Genomic DNA, 8,424 nt, shown 5'->3' on the forward strand with positions numbered 1-8,424 from the left:
GCCCGTGCGGGCCCGCACAGCACTCGGTCACACTAAAGCCGCAGCGGGCTCCCTCTGCACGACCGGCTTGGGCTCGCCAGACCGGTCAGACCGGCCCCTGGGGACCCCCACAACACTTGGTCACACTAAAGCCGCAGCTGGAGGCCTCTGCAGGACCGGCTCGGGCTTGCCAGACCGGTCGGCCCAGCCCCTGCGTGCCCCACAGGACTCGGTTTCATTGCAGGTGCGGCTGCAGGCCTCTGCAGGACCGGCTCGGGCTCTCCGGAACGGTCAGCCCAGCCCCTGCGTGCCCCCACCCGACTCGGCCTCCTCCGCAGCTGCGGCTGGAGCATGCTGAAGGAGCCGGTCCCGGTCGCCGGACCGCTCGGACCGGCCCCTGCGGGCCCGAACAGCACTCGGTCACACTAAAGCCGCAGCTGGCGCCCTCTGCAGGACCGGCTCGGGCTCGCCAGACCGGTCGGACCGGCCCCTGGGGACCCCCACTACACTTGGTCACACTAAAGCCGCAGCTGGAGGCCTCTGCAGGACCGGCTCGGGCTCTCCGGAACTGTCGGCCCGGCCCCTGTGAGCCCCACAGGACTCGGTCTCACTGCAGGTGCGGCTGGTGGCCTCTGCAGGACCGGCTCGGGCCCTCCGGAATGGTCGGCCTGGCCCCTGTGTGCCCCACAGGACTCGGTCTCACTGCAGGTGCGGCTGGTGGCCTGTACAGGACCAGCTCAGGCTCGCCGGACTGGTCACCCGGACCCCTGCGTGCCCCCACCGGACTCGGCCTCCTCCGCAGCTGTGGCTGGAGCATGCTGAAGGAGCCGGTCCCGGTCGCCGGACCGCTCAGACCGGCCCGTGCGGGCCCGCACAGCACTCGGTCACACTAAAGCCGCAGCTGGCTCCCTCTGCACGACCGGCTCGGGCACGCCAGACCGGTCAGACCGGCCCCTGGGGACCCCCACTACACTTGGTCACACTAAAGCCGCAGCTGGAGGCCTCTGCAGGACCGGCTCGGGCTTGCCAGACCGGTCGGCCCAGCCCCTGCGTGCCCCACAGGACTCGGTTTCATTGCAGGTGCGGCTGGTGGCCTCTGCAGGACCGGCTCGGGCCCTCCGGAACGGTCAGCCCGGCCCCTGCGTGCCCCCACCCGACTCGGCCTCCTCCGCAGCTGCGGCTGGAGCATGCTGAAGGAGCCGGTCCCGGTCGCCGGACCGCTCGGACCGGCCCCTGCGGGCCCGCACAGCACTCGGTCACACTAAAGCCGCAGCTGGCGCCCTCTGCAGGACCGGCTCGGGCTCGCCAGACCGGTCGGACCGGCCCCTGGGGACCCCCACAACACTTGGTCACACTAAAGCCGCAGCTGGAGGCCTCTGCAGGACCGGCTCGGGCTCTCCGGAACTGTCGGCCCGGCCCCTGTGTGCCCCACAGGACTCGGTCTCACTGCAGGTGCGGCTGGTGGCCTGTACAGGACTAGCTCAGGCTCGCCGGACTGGTCACCCGGAGCCCTGCGTGCCTCCACCGGACTCGGCCTCCTCCGCAGCTGCGGCTGGAGCATGCTGAAGGAGCCGGTCCCGGTCGCCGGACCGCTCGGACCGGCCCCTGCGGGCCCGCACAGCACTCGGTCACAGTAAAGCCGCAGCTGGCGCCCTCTGCAGGACCGGCTCGGGCTCGCCAGACCGGTCGGACCGGCCCCTGGGGACCCCCACAACACTTGGTCACACTAAAGCCGCAGCTGGAGGCCTCTGCAGGACCGGCTCGGGCTCTCCGGAACTGTCGGCCCGGCCCCTGTGTGCCCCACAGGACTCGGTCTCACTGCAGGTGCGGCTGGTGGCCTGTACAGGACTAGCTCAGGCTCGCCGGACTGGTCACCCGGAGCCCTGCGTGCCTCCACCGGACTCGGCCTCCTCCGCAGCTGTGGCTGGAGCATGCTGAAGGAGCCGGTCCTGGTCGCCGGACCGGTCAGACCGGCCCGTGCGGGCCCGCACAGCACTCGGTCACACTAAAGCCGCAGCTGGCTCCCTCTGCACGACCGGCCCGGGCTCGCCAGACCGGTCAGACCGGCCCCTGGGGACCCCCACAACACTTGGTCACACTAAAGCCGCAGCTGGAGGCCTCTGCAGGACCGGCTCGGGCTTGCCAGACCGGTCGGCCCAGCCCCTGCGTGCCCCACAGGACTCGGTTTCATTGCAGGTGCGGCTGCAGGCCTCTGCAGGACCGGCTCGGGCTCTCCGGAACGGTCAGCCCGGCCCCTGCGTGCCCCCACCCGACTCGGCCACCTCCGCAGCTGCGGCTGGAGCATGCTGAAGGAGCCGGTCCCGGTCGCCGGACCGCTCAGACCGGCCCGTGCGGGCCCGCACAGCACTCGGTCACACTAAAGCCGCAGCTGGCTCCCTCTGCACGACCGGCTCGGGCTCGCCAGACCGGTCAGACCGGCCCCTGGGGACCCCCACTACACTTGGTCACACTAAAGCCGCAGCTGGAGGCCTCTGCAGGACCGGCTCGGGCTTGCCAGACCGGTCGGCCCAGCCCCTGCGTGCCCCACAGGACTCGGTTTCATTGCAGGTGCGGCTGCAGGCCTCTGCAGGACCGGCTCGGGCTCTCCGGAACGGTCAGCCCGGCCCCTGCGTGCCCCCACCCGACTCGGCCTCCTCCGCAGCTGCGGCTGGAGCATGCTGAAGGAGCTGGTCCCGGTCGCCGGACCGCTCGGACCGGCCCCTGCGGGCCCGCACAGCACTCGGTCACACTAAAGCCGCAGCTGGCGCCCTCTGCAGGACCGGCTCGGGCTCGCCAGACCGGTCGGACCGGCCCCTGGGGACCCCCACAACACTTGGTCACACTAAAGCCGCAGCTGGAGGCCTCTGCAGGACCGGCTCGGGCTCTCCGGAACTGTCGGCCCGGCCCCTGTGTGCCCCACAGGACTCGGTCTCACTGCAGGTGCGGCTGGTGGCCTGTACAGGACTAGCTCAGGCTCGCCGGACTGGTCACCCGGAGCCCTGCGTGCCTCCACCGGACTCGGCCTCCTCCGCAGCTGCGGCTGGAGCATGCTGAAGGAGCCGGTCCCGGTCGCCGGACCGCTCGGACCGGCCCCTGCGGGCCCGCACAGCACTCGGTCACACTAAAGCCGCAGCTGGCGCCCTCTGCAGGACCGGCTCGGGCTCGCCAGACCGGTCGGACCGGCCCCTGGGGACCCCCACAACACTTGGTCACACTAAAGCCGCAGCTGGAGGCCTCTGCAGGACCGGCTCGGGCTCTCCGGAACTGTCGGCCCGGCCCCTGTGTGCCCCACAGGACTCGGTCTCACTGCAGGTGCGGCTGGTGGCCTGTACAGGACTAGCTCAGGCTCGCCGGACTGGTCACCCGGAGCCCTGCGTGCCTCCACCGGACTCGGCCTCCTCCGCAGCTGTGGCTGGAGCATGCTGAAGGAGCCGGTCCTGGTCGCCGGACCGGTCAGACCGGCCCGTGCGGGCCCGCACAGCACTCGGTCACACTAAAGCCGCAGCTGGCTCCCTCTGCACGACCGGCCCGGGCTCGCCAGACCGGTCAGACCGGCCCCTGGGGACCCCCACAACACTTGGTCACACTAAAGCCGCAGCTGGAGGCCTCTGCAGGACCGGCTCGGGCTTGCCAGACCGGTCGGCCCAGCCCCTGCGTGCCCCACAGGACTCGGTTTCATTGCAGGTGCGGCTGCAGGCCTCTGCAGGACCGGCTCGGGCTCTCCGGAACGGTCAGCCCGGCCCCTGCGTGCCCCCACCCGACTCGGCCACCTCCGCAGCTGCGGCTGGAGCATGCTGAAGGAGCCGGTCCCGGTCGCCGGACCGCTCAGACCGGCCCGTGCGGGCCCGCACAGCACTCGGTCACACTAAAGCCGCAGCTGGCTCCCTCTGCAACGACCGGCTCGGGCTCGCCAGACCGGTCAGACCGGCCCCTGGGGACCCCCACTACACTTGGTCACACTAAAGCCGCAGCTGGAGGCCTCTGCAGGACCGGCTCGGGCTTGCCAGACCGGTCGGCCCAGCCCCTGCGTGCCCCACAGGACTCGGTTTCATTGCAGGTGCGGCTGCAGGCCTCTGCAGGACCGGCTCGGGCTCTCCGGAACGGTCAGCCCGGCCCCTGCGTGCCCCCACCCGACTCGGTCACACAGCAGTAGTGGCTGGAGGCCTGTGCAGGACCGGCTCGGGCTCGCCGTACCAGTCGGCCCAGCCCCTGTGTGCCCCGCAGGACTCGGTCTCACTGCCGGTTCGGCTGGTGGCCTGTACAGGACTGGCTCAGGCTTTCCTTACCGGTCACCCTGACCCCTGCGTGCCCCCACCGGACTCGGCCACCTCCGCAGCTGTGGCTGGAGCATGCTGAAGGAGTTGGTCCCCATCGCCGGACCGGTCTGATCGGCCCCTGCGGGCCCGCACAGCACTCGGGCACACTAAAACCGCAGCTGGTGCCCTCTGCAGGACCGTCTCGGGCTCGCCAGACCGGTCGGACCGGCCCCTGGGGACCCCCACAACGCTCTGTCACACTAAAGCCGCAGCTGGAGGCCTCTGCAAGACCGGCTCGGGCTTGCCAGACCGGTCAGCCTGGCCTTTGCGTGCCCCAACAGGACTCGGTCAAACTGCAGCAGTGGCTGGAGGCCTCTGCTGGACTGGCTCCGGCTCTCTGGAACGGTCAGCCCGGCCCCTGTGTGCCCCCACAGGACTAGGTCTCACTGCAGGTGCGGCTGCAGGCCTCTGCAGGACCGGCTCGGGCTCGCCGGACCGGTCGGCCCGGCCCCTGCATGCCCCAACAGGACTCGGTCACACTGCAGCCGTGGCTGGAGGCCTACGCAGGACCGGCTCGGACCCTCCGGACCGGTCGGCCCGGCCCTTGCAGGCCCCGAAAAAAATCAGTCTCATGGCAGCCGCAGCTGGAGATCGCTGCCGGGGCGTCTCGTGTACTCCTACACGGTCTACTTGGCCCCGACCGACTCGCACACTCCGCGGCGGCAGCTCGATGTCTCTGCCGGGGAGGCTCGAAAACGGCGGAACGGTCTACCAGGCCCCGGCAGACTTCCTCCGGCTCGGTCGCTCCGCGGCGGCGGCTAGAGGTCGCTGCCGGGGCGGCTGGGTCACGGCGGAACGGTCTACCCGGCCCCGGAGGGTTCCGAGCCGCTTCACCTGTTGTGGCCGCTAGAGGTCGCTGCCGCGTAAATGTCGGGTACGCCGGCCACGTCTACCCGGCCAGGACGGACTTGGTCGCTTCGAAGCGGCGGCGGCTGGAGGTTGCTGCGGGAGCCGCTCCCGGTCGCCGGACCGGTCGGCCCGGCCCCTGCGGGCGCCGAGCGACACGGTCGTTCGGCGGCGGCGGCTGGGTACCGTGGCAGGATCGGCTCGGGTTCGCCGGACCGGTGGTCCCGGCCCGACGGGCACGGGCCACTCGGCCGTTCCGCGGCAATGGGTGGAGACTCGTGTAAGACCGTCTCACGTTCGCCGGATCGGTCGGCCAGGCCCCGTCCGACTCGGTCGCTTCGCGGAGGTAGCTGGAGGTCGCTGCCGTGGCGGCTGGGGCACGGCGGGACGGTCTACCTTGCCCCGGCAGGCTGCGTCCGGCTCGGTCGCTCCGCGGCGGCAGCTAGAGGTCGCTGCCGGGGCGGCTGGGGCACGGCGGAAAGGTCTACCCGGCCCCGGCGGGCCCCGTCCGCCTCGGTCGCTCCGCGGCGGCTGCTAGGGGTCGCTGCCGGGCTGCTGGGGCACGGCGGAAAGGTCTACCCGGCCCCGGCGGGCCCCGTCCGGCTCGGTCGCTCCGCGGCGGCTGCTAGAGGTCGCTGCCGGGGCGGCTGGGGCACGGCGGAAAGGTCTACCCGGCCCCGGCGGGCCCCGTCCGGCTCGGTCGCTCCGCGGCGGCGTCTAGAGGTCGCTGCCGTGTCGACTCGGAAACGGCAGAACGGTCTACCGGGCCCCGGCAGGCTGCGTCCGGCTCGGTCGCTTCGCGGCGGCGGCTAGAGGTCGCTGCCGGGGCGGCTGGGGCACGGCGGGACGGTCTACCCGGGTCCGGCAGGCTTCGTCCGCCTCGGTCGCTCCGCGGAGGAGGCTAGGGGTCGCTGCCGGGGCGGTTCGGAAACGGCGGGACGGTCTACCCGGCTCCGGCGGTCCCCGTCCGGCTCGGTCTCTCCGCGGCGGCGTCTAGGGGTCGCTGCCGGGGCGTCTCGGAAGCGGCGGGACGGTCTACCGGGCTCCGGCAGGCTTCGTCCGGCTCGGTCGCTCCGCGGCGGCGGCTAGAGGTCGCTGCCGGGGCGGCTGGGTCACGGCGGAACGGTCTACCCGGCCCCGGAGGGTTCCGAGCCGCTTCACCTGTTGTGGCCGCTAGAGGTCGCTGCCGCGTAAATGTCGGGTACGCCGGCCACGTCTACCCGGCCAGGACGGACTTGGTCGCTTCGCGGCGGCGGCTGGAGGTTGCTGCGGGAGCCGCTCCCGGTCGCCGGACCGGTCGGCCCGGCCCCTGCGGGCGCCGAGCGACACGGTCGTTCGGCGGCGGCGGCTGGGGACCGTGGCAGGAGCGGCTCGGGCTCGCCGGACCGGTGGTCCCGGCCCCGTCCGACTCGGTCGCTTCGCGGAGGTGGCTGGAGGTCGCTGCCGTGGCGGCTGGGGCACGGCGGAACGGTCTACCCGGCTCCGGCGGGCTGCGTCCGCCTCGGTCGCTGCCGTGGCGGCTGCTAGGGGTCGCTGCCGGGGTGGCTGGGGCACGGCGGAACGGTCTACCCGGGTCCGGCGGGCCCCGTCCGCCTCGGTCGCTCCGCGGAGGAGGCTAGGGGTCGCTGCCGGGGCGTCTCGGAAACGGCGGGACGGTCTACCTTGCCCCGGCAGGCTTCGTCCGGCTCGGTCGCTCCGCGGCGGCGGCTAGAGGTCGCTGCCGTGTCGGCTCGGAAACGGCGGAACGGTCTACCCGGCCCCGGCAGGCTGCGTCCGGCTCGGTCGCTCCGCGGCGGCGGCTAGAGGTCGCTGCCGGGGCGGCTGGGAAACGGCGGGACGGTCTACCCGGCCCCGGCGGTCCCCGTCCGACTTGGTCGCTCCGCGGCGGCGGCTAGAGGTCGCTGCCGGGGCGTCTCGGAAACGGCGGGACGGTCTACCTTGCCCCGGCAGGCTTCGTCCGGCTCGGTCTCTCCGCGGCGGCGGCGGCTAGGGGTCGCTGCCGGGGCGGCTCGGAAACGGCGGCACGGTCTACCCGGCTCCGGCGGTCCCCGTCCGGCTCGGTCGCTCCGCGGCGGCGGCTAGGGGTCGCTGCCGGGGCGGCTGGGTCACGGCGGAACGGTCTACCCCGCCCCGGAGGGTTCCGAGCCGCTTCACCTGTTGTGGCCGCTAGAGGTCGCTGCCGCGTAAATGTCGGGTACGCCGGCCACGTCTACCCGGCCAGGACGGACTTGGTCGCTTCGCGGCGGCGGCTGGAGGTTGCTGCGGGAGCCGCTCCCGGTCGCCGGACCGGTCGGCCCGGCCCCTGCGGGCGCCGAGCGACACGGTCGTTCGGCGGCGGCGGCTGGGGACCGTGGCAGGAGCGGCTCGGGCTCGCCGGACCGGTGGTCCCGGCCCCGTCCGACTCGGTCGCTTCGCGGAGGTGGCTGGAGGTCGCTGCCGTGGCGGCTGGGGCACGGCGGAACGGTCTACCCGGCTCCGGCGGGCTGCGTCCGCCTCGGTCGCTGCCGTGGCGGCTGCTAGGGGTCGCTGCCGGGGTGGCTGGGGCACGGCGGAACGGTCTACCCGGGTCCGGCGGGCCCCGTCCGCCTCGGTCGCTCCGCGGAGGAGGCTAGGGGTCGCTGCCGGGGCGTCTCGGAAACGGCGGGACGGTCTACCTTGCCCCGGCAGGCTTCGTCCGGCTCGGTCGCTCCGCGGCGGCGGCTAGAGGTCGCTGCCGTGTCGGCTCGGAAACGGCGGAACGGTCTACCCGGCCCCGGCAGGCTGCGTCCGGCTCGGTCGCTCCGCGGCGGCGGCTAGAGGTCGCTGCCGGGGCGGCTGGGAAACGGCGGGACGGTCTACCCGGCTCCGGCGGGCCCCGTCCGACTTGGTCGCTCCGCGGAGGAGGCTAGGGGTCGCTGCCGGGGCGTCTCGGAAACGGCGGGACGGTCTACCTTGCCCCGGCAGGTTTCGTCCGGCTCGGTCTCTCCGCGGCGGCAGCGGCTAGGGGTCGCTGCCGGGGCGGCTCGGAAACGGCGGCACGGTCTACCCGGCTCCGGCGGTCCCCGTCCGGCTCGGTCGCTCCGCGGCGGCGGCTAGGGGTCGCTGCCGGGGCGGCTGGGGCACGGCGGAACGGTCTACCTGGTCCCGGCGGGCACCGTCCGGCTCGGTCTCTCCGCGGCGGCGGCGGCTAGGGGTCGCTGCCGGGGCGTCTCGGAAACGGCGGAACGGTCTACCCGGGTGCTACCGTCTCGCGCTCTCCGCGGCGGCGGCTAGAGGTCGCTGCCGGGGCGGCTTGCGATCCGCG

The sequence above is a fragment of the Gallus gallus genome, chromosome 16 (assembly GCF_016699485.2).
Source record: "Gallus gallus isolate bGalGal1 chromosome 16, bGalGal1.mat.broiler.GRCg7b, whole genome shotgun sequence".
Taxonomy (NCBI): domain Eukaryota; kingdom Metazoa; phylum Chordata; class Aves; order Galliformes; family Phasianidae; genus Gallus; species Gallus gallus.